This window comes from Castor canadensis, chromosome 5 (genome assembly GCF_047511655.1).
Source record: "Castor canadensis chromosome 5, mCasCan1.hap1v2, whole genome shotgun sequence".
Lineage (NCBI taxonomy): Eukaryota > Metazoa > Chordata > Mammalia > Rodentia > Castoridae > Castor > Castor canadensis.
Genome location: NC_133390.1, coordinates 58,030,668 through 58,045,740, shown reverse-complemented (window position 1 = coordinate 58,045,740; position 15,073 = coordinate 58,030,668). Strand labels below are relative to the sequence as shown.

Genomic DNA, 15,073 nt, shown 5'->3' with positions numbered 1-15,073 from the left:
TTCATAAAATACGGCAATTACTGAATAGAAGACTTCTGAAAAGTCACTTGAATTTCACATTCACAAAAACAATGTACAAAAGTGTCCGAAAACTATTTCAGTGATGTCTGTGTGATGTCAGAAACAAGACTCAAATTCATGCAGTGTTTTGTGTGAATTTGCTGTCTTCCTGGGTGGCCTTTAGAATAAATATTCTCAGCACATGATATGAGCAAGGGTGGGAAAGCTAGAGAAAACAGAGCATTGGCCTCATTCAGGTTGGATTGAGGTGTAGGCTGGACACCACAGGAAAATCAAGAACTGGCTCATTTACTATGAAGATTCACGATGTTAACTTAATTGGTAGCATTCATTTGTTCAGTCTCTCAGCATGAGGCCACCATAAACTATATTCCCTGCAATTATGCCCTGGCCTCCTCCTATTCTCTCTTCCTACTTCCTACTGCTGACGACCACTAATCCACTGGCTAGATGTTTTTGTTTTTTTTTTTTAATTTACAGTACTGGGGATTGAACCAGGGTCTTGCATATGCTGGCAAACACTCTATCTCTTGAGCCATACTCCAGTCTTTTCATTTTGTATTTTGTTCTAAAAGGGTCTCACTAATTTTTCTTGGGCTGACCTGAAACTCATGATCTTCCTGATCTCCACTTCCTGAGTAGCTCATGTTACAGGCATGAGCCATTGCTCCTGGCTGCATTTCAGCTTTAATGGAAGCTGGTGTCCTGATCTGGAAAGTGTAAGAATGACCCAGTCAATCAAAGAACTTCCTGGATCTTAGGTTCTCTGGTTCTGTGCCTGCATCACTGACAACCAGAAGAGTAGAAAGAAGATAGGAACAGTAATATATTGGTACTCCTGTCAGAAATTAGCAGCTATAGTCTCTGTCTCACTCCACACACACTCTACATTTGTATTAACTGATAAAGTAAGTGTAACTTCCAAGAGCACCTACACATGACACCATCATTACAGAGGACCCATGAAAACTATTCTGGTAAAAGAGGTATCCTAATGGTTAGGTTAGATCTTGCCCTCTGTGAAAAAATTAGTAGCTAGGTCCAAAAGTATCATTTCTACATGGTAACATATTTAATTCCTGTAACACTCCAGCTAGTTGTATCCATTTTAACAAAAGAGCAAAGTGAAGTTGAATCAAGTCACATATCTTTTAATGGTGAAGTCAGCATTTGTTTCATTTTTTTGCCTACTGCCAGCACCATTTTGCTCAGTCTCATAGAATAGACATAGACAGAAAAGACATAAGAACATTTATACAGTAACAAACTGATTCATTGCAAATCATATTTGTTAAAGGAAATATTTAAGTACAGTAAACCTAATAAGAGAGCTCAAATTCAAGATCTCTCAGATGTGGTGCATTTTATAGAGCAAAGGGGTTGCCTTCAGAAAAATTGCTCGGCTGTGTCGATCAGCCAAGACCCTCGTTATAGATTGTGCTGGAATAGCCTGTTTCAATTTTTGTTCTGAATAGGGTGAATAATCTGTGCCCAACTCCACTCTCTGCTTCATTCATTACCTGCTGTTCTCTATACTGAGTGACAAGTGCCACCTGCTGGCCAAATGAAACATTTTTATTTTCATTGTGTCACTTCATTGCTAGGTTACTTGGCAAATTAACTGAATAATTGTTATTCTACTTTTCAACATTACCTAGGCAATAATTTAAAGGAATAAAATAAAGTTATCAAATGAATTCCTCTGCATTTGAGGACTTTCTAGGACAATTGTGCACACATGGTTTTAGTTACATTTCATTCAGGGTTCTTTTGATACCACTTAAAACCCACTTAATTCCTTCAGTTATTAAATGACAGATCATAACTTCATTTCCTGAATTACCCTAACCTATGTTTAGCCTTTGTATTTAAATAATGTTAATAGTATATTGGTACAGTCAGTTTGTGCAGTGGATGCCATATTACTTTCTGGATTAGTCTCTCCAGATTAATGTTATTTTGTTATTCCACAGTCCAGGCTTTCTCTAATATGACATTACTTGCTTTTCTAGCACCCAATGAGCTTCTCCGTGTCCCTTCTCGTGTTTTCCACTTCTGTGCTGCTCTGAGTGCATTTGTCGCTGCCATTCTTTGGTGCAGTAACCTCCACCCCCTTCTTTAATCCTTCATATTTAAAACTCATGCCAACCCTATATGAAGTCTTCTTTCATTTTCCTATTTGTAAAAGTATCTTCTTCCTCCCCTCTCCCTCATCCTGTGCATATCTTTCATAGAGCCTGGCATCATAGTTACTTATCTATGTTATCCATCTCCTGCATTCAACTATAAGCTTTTTCAAAGCAAAGGACCGTTTTTTACTCATTTTGGCATTCCCAACAGCACCTTGGCCTGAATCTTTCACATTATAGGTATTTACCAAACAATGAGTGAGGGACGGAAGTAACACTTTTATTTATACAGAATTCTTAACAAATAGTTTTCCCTTGATTGGATTGGTTGACTCTCCAAGACTTATCAACTTTTGCATATATTATTGGAGACCAAAAGTTCTAACACTTGGTCAAAATAAAGTGCTTGTGCTTGTATGGGAGTACAGAGTACATTTGGATTTCATCAGCTGTATTCAGTCTTCCCATCAAATGAGTAGACCTTATAAAATTCCATGCCTATTGAAAAGGATCTTCAGAAATAGCATTCTATTCTTTTGCAGTGCTCATGTGAACACACACAAAAAAATGAAATTGGATAATCTGACAATTCCCACATTGGTTGTTTTAGAAGTAAATGCACAGCAAAGAAGTCTTGCAGAACTTTTAGCTGTGTTTTTGAAGTTGAAATGGCATATCTGAGTACAACTTTATAATAAAGAATGTGAACACATTTTTCCATTTAGAATTTAATCTTTGTAATGTGTCATTGTGTAGGATGCTGAGATTTCAAATCTGTATAGCTACAGTGACAGATGCCTTAGAAAATATATTTATTCATCAAAAGTACTTTTTAGTCTCCTTATATAAACTGCCATGATCAGAATTTATGACACATAAAACAAGTACTAGAGAAAAGGTTAGATCAAAAAGAATTAACCTAGAAGGTGACACCCACGCACAGGAAATCAATGTGAGTCAATGCCCTATATAGCTATCCTTATCTCAACCAGCAAAAACCCTTGTTCCTTCCTATTAGTGCTTATACTCTCTCTACAACAAAATTAGAAATAAGGGCAAAATAGTTTCTGCTGGGTATTGAGGGGGGGGAGAGGGAGGGGGCTGAGTGGGTGGTAAGGGAGGGGGTGGGGGCATGGGGGAGAAATGAACCAAGCCTTGTATGCACACATGAATAATAAAAGAAAAATGAAAAAAAAAACCCTTTGTCTAGCAAGAGGCTATTATCTTCATTATAGTTGAAATATTTTACTTTATTACTTTTGCTACAAAGATCTCATTTCTCTGTGGTGATGCATTGCTTTTCCATGAGGGATAATTCATAATATATTTACACTGTGTGTCCTATGTTTACATCATACCAAGTGACATGTTAAGTGAATTGTTTGTGGTTAGCAAATCCAGAAGTTCCCTGAAGGCAGGTACCATGTGTTACTTTTCTTCTGTATACCTCCCACCACATTTGGCTCCGCGTTGGACACAGTAAATAGCTTAGAGAAGATGATCAACTTTTTAAGTTGAGTTGCTTGTCAAGTTTATTTTCTTATGTATTTTTTTTTGAGGCGCTAATATCTACTTTCCTGACAGAACAGCATTTTTAGTTCAACAAACACCCAGACAGCACCAGCAGTTAGAGGTATATTACAACAGCTTGGCATTGTGGGAAGGTGTAGCTTGGAAACCCAGAATGTGCTCATCACCCTATTTTCCAGGAAATTGGGACTAAGGATTATTATCCATTCTTGTCTGCTTCTAAGTTTCACAGAAGTGACCAAATACTGCTGCTGAAGCCCAAAACAAGTTTGAGTCCAAAGGGAATGCATTCTTTCTCCAAGAAGAACATAGTTTTAACCCTGGAAGGCAGGCAGGCAGGCCACCTTGCATCCTTTTCTTTGCATGCTAGTCAGTCGCTCCTTTTCACATCAACAGAGATACAGAGAAGTAGAGGTTCAGGTGTGCTTCCTGAAATGATTTTCACTGGAGAGAATACTAATTTAGGTTTTCATGCAAATGTACCTATTTGATCTCTACCCTATAAAAACTCTTTAAACATCTGAACTATTATGTACAACCAGTTCTCCATTTGTATGCATGCTAATCAAGGACTATCAGAGGCTGCCTACTATCCTGGATGCACTTCAAGGCCCATTCCTGCAGTCTGTCAAGTAGATGAAGGGATTTGGCATCCAAGCAGGATCGGCTTTGCTTCCCTCAAAGGGAAGCCCGTGCTTGTGATCCTGGATTTTATGTAGTACTTGGTATCCCTTAAAAAATGAAAGCATAAAACGATAAACATGAAGCTATAATAGGACCATGGAACAGGCCTGTATAAGGGAGGGGTCCTGAGGCTTAAACTTCATTTTCTTCATGGTTCATCTGACATTTGCTTCTACATATATGATAGCATTTGATAGTGATGGGTTTTGTTTTTAATGGTAAAAATAACAGATTTTTTTTCAGATTTCTAGTCCCCTTTTCCTCTTAATTTCTTCCCCAGGATTTCCATAATTATTTATATTTTTGGTGAATTCTAAAACTACTTGAATGATTACTATCACTATACATATTACATAGATGAAGGACTGTAAATGTGCCACTGTGCTGTAAATGTACTGATCATAGCCCTATGACTGCTGTGATTCCCATTTTAGAGATGAGGAAACAGAAACAGAGAAGTGATTTTCCAAAGACAGAGTTAAGAAGGTACAGAACCCCAATTTCAGCCAACCCAGACTGTTTCTGACCCTGTTCTCAGTTACTAAACCATGTTGCCTCACTGGCTGAGGAATAAAAGTAGATAAAAATATACAATCGAGTCCAGGCAGTGTGGTTCACATCTGTAACCTCAGCTAATTGGGAGCAGATGTTGGAGTTTCACAGACCAAGGGTGGCTCAGGTAAAAGCACAAGACCATATTTAGCAACAAACTAAAGCAAAGAGGACTGGGAAAGTGGTTCAAGTGATAGAGCATGACGCCCTAAGTTAAACTCTAGTATCATGAAAAAATTGTATATATACTTTTTTATTTGTATTTATATATGTGTTGTGTGTGTTTGTATACACACAATTGATTTTTACGTCACAGTTGTTTGGATTACTCTGCTCTCCTATTTTCAGTTTGGGTTGTTAGCCTTTCTGGGCAGGAGAAATTCATTGTGAGCAGTAATATTAATTTATCATATTAAGGAGCTCTGTGTACATCAGGTGGATTTGGAGGGCAAAGTGATCACTTTGTACAGCTGTGCAGAAGGAAGACTTCTTATGTGCTCTTTAAGGAGGAGAACATAGCAAGAGATATTGACATCATTGGCCTGGTGTTAGTGTCCCTGATTTCAGGTCCTAGCTGGTGTGTTTATAAGCTGAGTGACTTCAGACTCATATGACAGTTACAGTCCTCCATCTTAGATCCCACAAGTCCTATAAGAAGAAGAGGATTAAACTAGATGATTGAAGAGGCCCATCCAAGTTGTAAGACCTACGGGTATTATTTGTCCATCTCCTATCACAAGCTGTTATTTAAATAATATATATACATTAATACTATTTTGAATGCAAATATAAAATCTCTGGAGCAGAGAAGGTTAATATTTAATTTTAGTAAACAATTGTGCAAATTCCCCTTCACTCCAATTTTCACTCCTGGGGCAGCAGATGGCATGAGAGATCAGATGTTACCCTGCATACACTGGAGTATGTACTACCAGCAAGGAACTCAGGGTGGGAAGAATGAACCTGGACATTTATATAGGACAGCGACAACCACTTTCCCCATAATATTTAGCTTTCTGAGTTTTTACTCTTACTATTTGGAATGCAAATAAATCTTTCCATGGGGAAGATAAGATCAGCTTCCCACCTCTACAACCCAGATGTTGTCTCTGTGGTTCCAGATCCCATCCTTCCTGTAAAATGTAAACATTCTCACCAGAGAGGTGTCTCAGGAGGAAAGTCTCTTCAGATGCTCTCTCATTAATAATCAGTCACAAATTAAATTCCAAGATTTGTTCTTTTAGTCTAGGTCTTAGCTTTAGTAAAATTGAATCAGCAAGTTCTAACTGTGCAGAAACACAAAAACATTTTCTCTGTAGTTCCACACAGCCTTGGCACAAAATCAGAAAGGAAATTCTCTTTTCTAAGACTGAGAGTCTAAAATTACTGGACCATAAGTATAATAGCAATTTCACATGCTTGTAGAAATGTAGGTTCCAGAGTCTACACCAGATGGAGTGAACTAACATCTCTGAAACAGACCTTGGAATCTGCATTTCTGCCTCTCTCCCCAGACTGTTCTTATGCACCACACATACTCACCTTTTTATTCCTGACTTAAGGACTCAAGTGTTTCTGTTCTCAGAGACTATTTGTGTTATGCATCTTTTGCTGATTCAATTTGTGATTTTCAGAACTTTATGAACTTGTAAAAAGCAAAAGCATCTTGCTGGGAAAGTTTATGAGTGTCATTTAAAAATAAATACTGGGCTGGTGAAGTGGCTCAAGGTGTAGACCATGAGTTTAAATTCCAGTACCTCAATAAATAAATGAGTTATTTGCAAGATTGCCAGGATAATCATTCTCTTTTGAAATCTGAAAACAATGATGATGATAAAAAGATGCTATCATTATTAAACAGCTACCCTTCAAGTAACTGAGATAGAGTTTGAAGTAGACTAAGTATGTTGACAGATTTCTATTTTACAAAAATGCAAAGATGCAAAAGTGTTTCTCAAATAAAAAGATAATATATATGATTATTAAAACATACATTAAAAAGTAAAGCCAATCACAAACTGATGTTGAAAATCTTCATTTATTAGTAGAAATGTATCTATTGGTGAAAAACACGAATTAGAATTGAAGGGCAAACTTTCAGGCAAACTATTAACATTTCTCATCAAGTCATCTTTATTTGGTATGCTTAACATGAAAATTTATTTTGATGCACTAGAAGATGATTCAATAAATATACCAAAGTATTCTACTTTTTGTCTTAGTGCTTTCGAAAACTTTCTCCTTGTATTGTGTTTTTATTATTTTTCTTTTGCCTTTTCCTTTTAATTCTGCTGCATTACTATATTAAGTAAATATTCAAGTTTTCCTCTATGCCTACTATAATTTAGGGATTGGGTTTTATAACCTAAAGGAATTGCTGAGCTCAGTGTAATGAATATTAGAGTGGGTGTCAGTTGGGTTGAGGAGAAAGGGTTAATACAAAATAATCAAAGTCTTGGGTAATAAGTTATATTTAGAAGTTTTTCTCAGAGAAAGTGAAAAAGATAGTATTGTAGCTAGAGGGTTAGGTAGGATCAAGGTAAATTTATGGTTAGGAGAGATTTAATAATTTTCTGGACAAAGAAAGGATTCAGTAAAATTCAAGAAACTTAACATGCATGAGAAATGGGGCCTGGTTGATGTAGGAGTCCAGCAAAGATAAGAAGAAAGGATCTGAGGACCAGGTTTCGGATTTAAGTAAGAGGAGGGACATTTTGTCCTCTGTGACTGTGGGAAAGAAGTTAAGAATATTCACACACACTCAACACTCTCTCCCAAAAAAACCTTAATTTTTTTTTTTCTCTAAAGAATAAACAGGGCCATCTGAGACAGTCAGGCTTTGTATTTGGGGTACACTGATGATTTGAAACAACCTGTGTAAGTGGATCAGAAGCTAATAAAGGACAAAGTGAAAAAAGGTGGTCCAGAAGATAAGAACCATGCATATTTTTGTGGCATGGATCCAAGAGTTATACAGATTTTAGCAATCTGTAATTTTTGAGAAGAGATAGAAAGTGATCAACGATCTGACAAGGCTGAGTCTCTGTTTTTCTCAGGCAGAAATAGGAATGGAAGGAAAGGCAAGAGGGGTATGATAAGAGAGAAAACAGGAACCAAGGGAAAAGAAGTTTCAGTGGATGTGTAGAGCATTGATAATAATCCTGAGAGAATCAGAAGAGCTGTAAATTATAAGGAAAAGGATTTCACAGTTGAATAATTTCTAAAAGATGAAAATATTGGTGTAAATTGCTGAAGTTGAGCCATTCCTGGAGTTATAAAGTGCATAATATAAATTAAGGAGATAGATGAGCAGAACTCAGATGGGTGTGAGGAATTTATAAGAATATGGTGCACCTTTGCTAAAAATATAGTGAAATAATAACCCATTCATTGACTATAATAAAACCATATGGGTGCAGAACTAGGGGGGAAAGCTGTTCAGTGAAGCTCTCTTTGAGTGCTTCTTCGTCCTTCTCCTTCTGGGTTCTTTCAATTATGAATGAATTTTTGCCTTTATTCTATTACTAGAAATCATTGTGGTAATACTGGTTTCTGTATTGCCTTAAATGTTTTACTTGACCATAATTACTGATGCTTTTCTACTCAAAATGTAGTTGAGAAATCCTTGCTGTTTTTATATACTGTCTCACATTCTGTTGTAGAAACAACTCTGAAGATAAAATGAAAGAGCAAAATTTATGGAACTTATAAAATTTTATTTACTTACAACTCTATTTTAATGATGTGATTAGTAGTTCAGGTCAAATCTCATTAAAATAAAACTATATAACAAAAATAATTATCTGTAAGCTGACATTAAAAATGTTGTAAACACAAATAATTTAACTAAGTCACATATACCAAGCTAAACTCAATCCATTTTGTTGTATCAGGAGCAAAACTTACCTCAGAGTGATGCAGATAGTAGAAAAGAATACACACAGGCATCATACAAAGCTTCTGAAAGGAGTCTAATATCTAACAGGTAGTAGAGAAGTAGTCAAATTCTGAATGCACAAAAACAGGCTTGTGGCAGTATTTCATCTGTAGAAAGATTAACAGTAGGCTGTAGGAGCACTAGTTTCACCAACATTTTAGTGACATCTGTAATACCTAAACATTGTGGTAGGTACTGCAGATAAAAGGAATGAGTTTGAAGTTCACAGTCTTTTGAGGTACATTGTTGACACATAACTAAAAGTGTGATAATGCAATGGTAAAGCAAATGAAGTGTTATGGGGGGACTTATGATATGAATATGACTATAAATGCATGGCATTTTCCAATTCTTTTTTTAAAGTCTTCTTACAGCAACAAGGAAAATAAAGGACAAAAATATAAACTGAAATTTCTATCCAACTAGGAAATATATAACAAAGATATTTCTCAGGGCTGCTCAAAATAGTCAAAATAACACAGAAACTCCCGAGGAGGAAGGAAGAGAAGAGAAATTGAAGAGAGAACCCAACAATAGTTCATCAAAAGAATCAACACAAATGTCCTTACTGAAGAAGGACATATCTAGAGATGGAAATGCTGTAGTCGTTGTCTCTCACAGCCAGCAGGCAACAAACACCCCACTGTTCCAACTTTGGTTCATGGAAGTAGATGTGGAATACAAATGAAAGCACTCAAACAAATGATATTTGCAACAGCAGTGCTTTTCATAGAGATGAGAAGAAAAAAAACTGCTTGTAAAAAAGAACTTGCGTGGAATCTTACTTCCCATCTACCCTTCCTATGGAAAGCTCTGGCAAAGACTAGTCTTGGAAAACCCAACTCTCATAACGATGTGCTAAAAAAAATAAACTAGTATAGCACCTTATTAAGATATAATAAAACCCAGTAAAATTTGAAAAGGAGCTTTATAAATATATAACATATAAATAAGATATCATAAGGAAAATGGAAAAGAATTCTATCCAAATAGAAATGACAGAAAAGCTACTATAGCCATTCCTATTAAAAGTTCTTAGAAAAAAAGAATCCTTTCAATGTGATAAGGAAGTCTACAAAATCTTATGGTCAAATCATACTCGTGAAAGATTAAACAGTCTTCTCCTAAAGTGAGGAATTTGGCAAGGAGGTTCACTGTCACTCCTTCAGCACAGCATTATACAGGGAGTTCTAGACAGAGTCACAAAAAGAAAGAAAGAAAGAAGAAAGTATTCAGATTGCAAAGGAAGAAGTAGAACTATTTTTTTTTTTGCATATGAGATAATCAATGTGGAAAATCAGGTAAAATCTACAAAAAGTTACTAGAGCTAGTGAAATAGGTTAGCCAGGTTGAAAGACACAAAATCAATGTATAATGATCAACTATTTTCATATGTATATACTTGCAGTAAAAAATTATGAAATTGAATTTAGAAAACATTTCTAATAGTATCAAAATGTGTAAAATACTTAGGAATAAATTTGACAAAAATGTGCAAGATTTGCATACTGAAAACTACAAAACACTGCCTAAAATGAACTAAAACAAATAAATGGAGCAATATCTTCAGTCATGAGTTTGAAGACTCAGTATTGCCAAGATATCATTTCTCCCCAGTTAGCCTGTAGACTTAACCTAACCTCACTCAAAACTGAAGCAAGCTTTTTGTAGAAACACTTATCTAAAATTTGTATGGGAAGGGTTTATAACTAAAGTAAATTTTAAAAAGTTGGAGAACTGGTGTTACATAATTTATTTTCTTTTTTTCCAATTTAAAAAAATTTTTTATTCATTTAGTCACATGTGTGTACATTGTTTGGGTCATTTTACATAATTTTAATATGCATTCTAAAACTATAATTAAGATTTTTTTGGTGTAAAAAGAGATAAATAGAGCATTGGAATAGAATAGATTCAAGAAATAGAACCACACATACATCTCAGTTGATGTTCAAGAAAAAGACCATGACATTTCAGTGGGAAAAAGAATACTGTTTCCTATAAAGTGTATTAAAAACTTGGCTAGCCATAAATCCCATCAATATAATAACCTTCATTCTTGTGCCATCTACACAGTTGTCTTGAAATGTATCATAGATCTCAATGTAAGAAAAACTATAAACCATCTAGAAGAAAATAGAGGAAGAAATTTTAGTGACCTTAGGTTTGGCATATATTTTTTGCATATTGACACAAAAGCTTAAACCATACAGGAAGAAAATGAAAATTTTACTTCATCAAAATTGAAAATTTTGTTCTTTAAAAGTTCAGTTAAGAAACTGAAAAGTCAAGCAACACACTGGGAAAAATATTTGCAAAACAATATCTGCCAGTGGACTTATATTTAGAATATATAACAATTTTAAAATTCAATAATAAGGCACTTCACCGAAAGAGACATACGGATTACAAACAAACACATGAAAAGATATTAGTCATTAATCATTAGGAAATGCAGATTATAACTACAATGAGACATCACTACATGCTAACTACAATGAATAAAATTAAAATGCTTAATCATACTGTGAAATGATTGAAAACATAAAATGATGAAATTGCCTTGGAAAGCACTTTAGCAATTTTTTAAAAACAAACCAGACTTGGTAGCACACACCTGTAATACCAGTACTCAGAAGGCAGAGGCAGAAGGATTATAAGTTTGAGGTCACCCTAGGCTACATAGCAAGACCCTATCTCAAAACAAAAACAAAAAAAGTTAAACATATACCTACCATATGATAGGCATTCCACCCCTAGGTACTACCCAAGAGAAATGAAAGTATAAGTCTATATAAATTTGTATTTGTGTGCTCAATGTATTTTTGTTTGTAATACCCCAAATTTGGAAGCCATGTTAATGACCATCAGTAAAAGAAAGGATAAAGTGTGATATGTCCATTCGGTGGGAAATGACTTAGTTTAAAACAGGAATGAACTCAACTCACACAGCAGCATGGATGAATTCTAAAATAATTCTTCCAAGAAGCTAGACAAAAACAGATGAGTATTGCATTATTGTGATTAACATAAAATACTAGAAAATGCAGCTGCAGTCACAGAAAGCAGATCAGTAGTTGTCCAGGGATGGAGTAGGGTTGAAAGAGGCAGTAGGGAAGGTTTTTCTGGCATATATAAAGCAATGTATATAAAAACATTATAAAAGGGACTTTGAGGACGGTCTCCTTTGATTATGATGACAGATTCATTGGTATATACAAATAAACCAATGTCAAAATTTATCAAATTATATACTTGAGTCATGTCTATTTATTTGTATATCAGTTACTTCCCAGTTAAGCTATAAATCAGAAAAAAAAGAAAAGTTGATATAAATAAGAAAGAAATTCTACATACACATTTACACATAAGATTTTAAAACCTCAGCAAAAAAGTAATTTTTATGAAGGAAGATCCTAAAACAGAAATACAAGAATCCTTGAAGAGATTCAAAAACAGCAGAAGACTCTGAATTGAGTTATGATTTATTAGAATTCAGGAAAGAAATTGGAGAAAGAAATGAAATCATAACAATTGGAAAGAGCCTGGAGGCAAATTATCCCTCTGCTAAACACAGCAGGGAGAAGTCACTAACTATTACCTCTGGGCTCAGTCCAACCCACCAACTTACTTAGGTCCTCAAGCTAAAAATAATTTTCACACTTTTAGATGGTAGAAGAGAAAGAGAGACAGGAAAGAGAGATTAATATTAAAGAATACATAACATATACAAGACACATATGCAACCTGCAATGTCTAGTCTATTCACTTGACCTTTTACAGAAAAAGTTTGCTAGCCCTGATATGCAGGGAAAATGAAAAAGCAAATAAAATTAATAAAAATTTGGAAAGAATGGCTTCTAATTACAAAAAAAAAGGTTAAAAATAGAAATTGGAAAAGGATACATCGTGTATGCATCATTAGAATACCTAAAGAAAGACAGACTAGTGGAGAAATATATTTTTTAAAATGTAAATCAAGAAAAGAAATAATGCTTGAAGCTACAGATTCGAAATGGTATACTTCATGGTAAGAAAACACTGCTCCAGAATAGTCAGCAATAAGAGATACTCTGGAATCTATTCTACTTGACCATAAAGAAAAATACAAATTCCTCTGATCATTGGAGTAAATATCAGGTCACTTATAGTGACAAAACAATTTAGTTTGGCATCAAACTTCTCTACAAAAAATATCAGCTCTGGCAACAATGAAGTAAGAATCACAAGATCCTCAAGGAAAGGAAGTTTAACTCAAGAATTTTATAATCATCAAACTATTCTTCAAATGAAAAGCCTACAGAAAGTTTTTTTAAATAGGAAGGTACTCAAAAGTGTTTTGAGTTTCCTTTTTGAGAAATGGCTAGAGGTCAAATTCCAACCAGCAAGAGATTTCTGAGAATTCTTCAGCAAAGGACTGGAAGTGAGCATTGACTGTATTTAACAATGAATATGAGACCAAGACTTGTGACATTAGGCATCAAACTAAATGTAAATGCCCTGGCAATGTACAGATAATTCACCCGCCCAAAAAGGGAGATCATGTGTGAAAGGTAGTTTAATGTTTGCCTCATCTGCAATAGAAGATCAAATTATATCATTTAAGCAGTTTAGCACACATTTTTAGTACTAAGTTTACTACTGAGAAGGATCATATTATTGATAAATATTGGGCAGTAGAGGATTAGGGAAAAATGGAATATCTCATTAAAATGTGAGGTTAGCTGGGTATTCATTATGATATGATATTTCATTACACTGTTTTCAAACACACACACACACACACACACACACACACACACATACACACACACACACACGATCACATTCAGCTCCCTCTCCCATCACTCTCTCTTTTCCTCTTCCCCCTAACCAATAATTGCCCCTTTGAAGTGATATTTGAAGGATGAGTGGAATTTGGCAAGTGGACAAGATTGAAAAAGATATTCCAGGTCAAGGAAATGGGCTAGCCAAAGGTATGACAGGATGAAAATGGGTCATATTAATGTGACTGGGCGTTGAGAACATGAGAGCAACAGTGACGGCAGAGGAATGCAAAATGGCTTAGAAGAGGAATTGAGAAAGCTTAGGTGTAATCATTTGAAAACAGTTGGTATCCATGCTAGGTGCAGGTAGTTTTCACTTAGTATAAGTAGAACTTAACTTTTGGTGGTACTGGGGTTTTGAACTCAGAGCCTTGAGCTTGCTAGGCAGGTACTCTACCACTTGAGCCATACCAGCATTCCTAGGTTCCACTTAGTAAACCTGAATTGAAAGTCTATGTGCCATTCCATGTGCTAGGTACTGAAGAAATGAGGAGTTACCTTCTAGGCTTGTGGGTTCTCCATTGTGACTATACTTTAGAATCAGTTGGGAAACATTAAAAAATACTGATGCCAGGTCCTACTCCACATTAAGTTAGAATTCATATTTTAAAGACATGGCATAGGTTTTTTTTAAAGGCTTATGAGATGATTCTAATAGCATGTATCCAGTTTTGAGAATGCTACCCTTCTTCCTCATTCTTCCTGTCCTTTGTCATCGTCTTTATTTTAATGAAGGGAATAATGTGGTGTAGAAACTGCTTGTGGCATAGATCTAGAGAAATCACCGAACTAGAAGCAGGCAAGAAAGTTAAAGTAGCTCAAACAAGAGATGACAAAGGCCTTTAAAATAGGTAGTGACTTTGAGGCTGTTGAAAAGTTTTGCATTTACAGGGGATTTCAGTGGAGAATTTACAGAACTTAATCACTGATTAGGTACAGGAGTTCAGAGTGCCTGTGAGCTAAGAATAGCTGAGGCCTGTAGCATGGTGTTTGGTGATGCTATCAATCAAGGGACAAGTTACAGGAGGAATTGTGGTTGGGCAGGTGCAGGTACAGAGGAGAAATAATGTATTCTATTTGGAAAGTGTTGCCTTGAAGTTACCTATAGGTGGAAGGCATCACCAAGAGACATTTGAACCCAAGGACACAGAACTGACACCATATCAAAATCTATATGGGCAAACTGCATCAGAAAGTTTTTCAACAAAGCAGATCCCAACCTTAATCAGAGCTAGCAGTCCAATTTACAGAGTATACCAAGGCAAATAGTATGTCTTAGAGAATCTGTACACTGAGCAAGATGCCATGATGTAGTCTGCTGCCCAGTAAAGTAAATGAGTGCACCAACAAGGAGGTGCAAGCAAATTTCTACAGTGTCATCTCAAGGACAGTAA

At 35.5% G+C, this 15,073-nt stretch overlaps 1 protein-coding gene across 1 annotated transcript in view; it reads left to right on the top strand.

The window, feature by feature from the left end:
* Window positions 1–15,073, top strand: part of Morc1 (MORC family CW-type zinc finger 1) — a 155,339-nt gene that overhangs the window by 83,654 nt on the left and 56,612 nt on the right.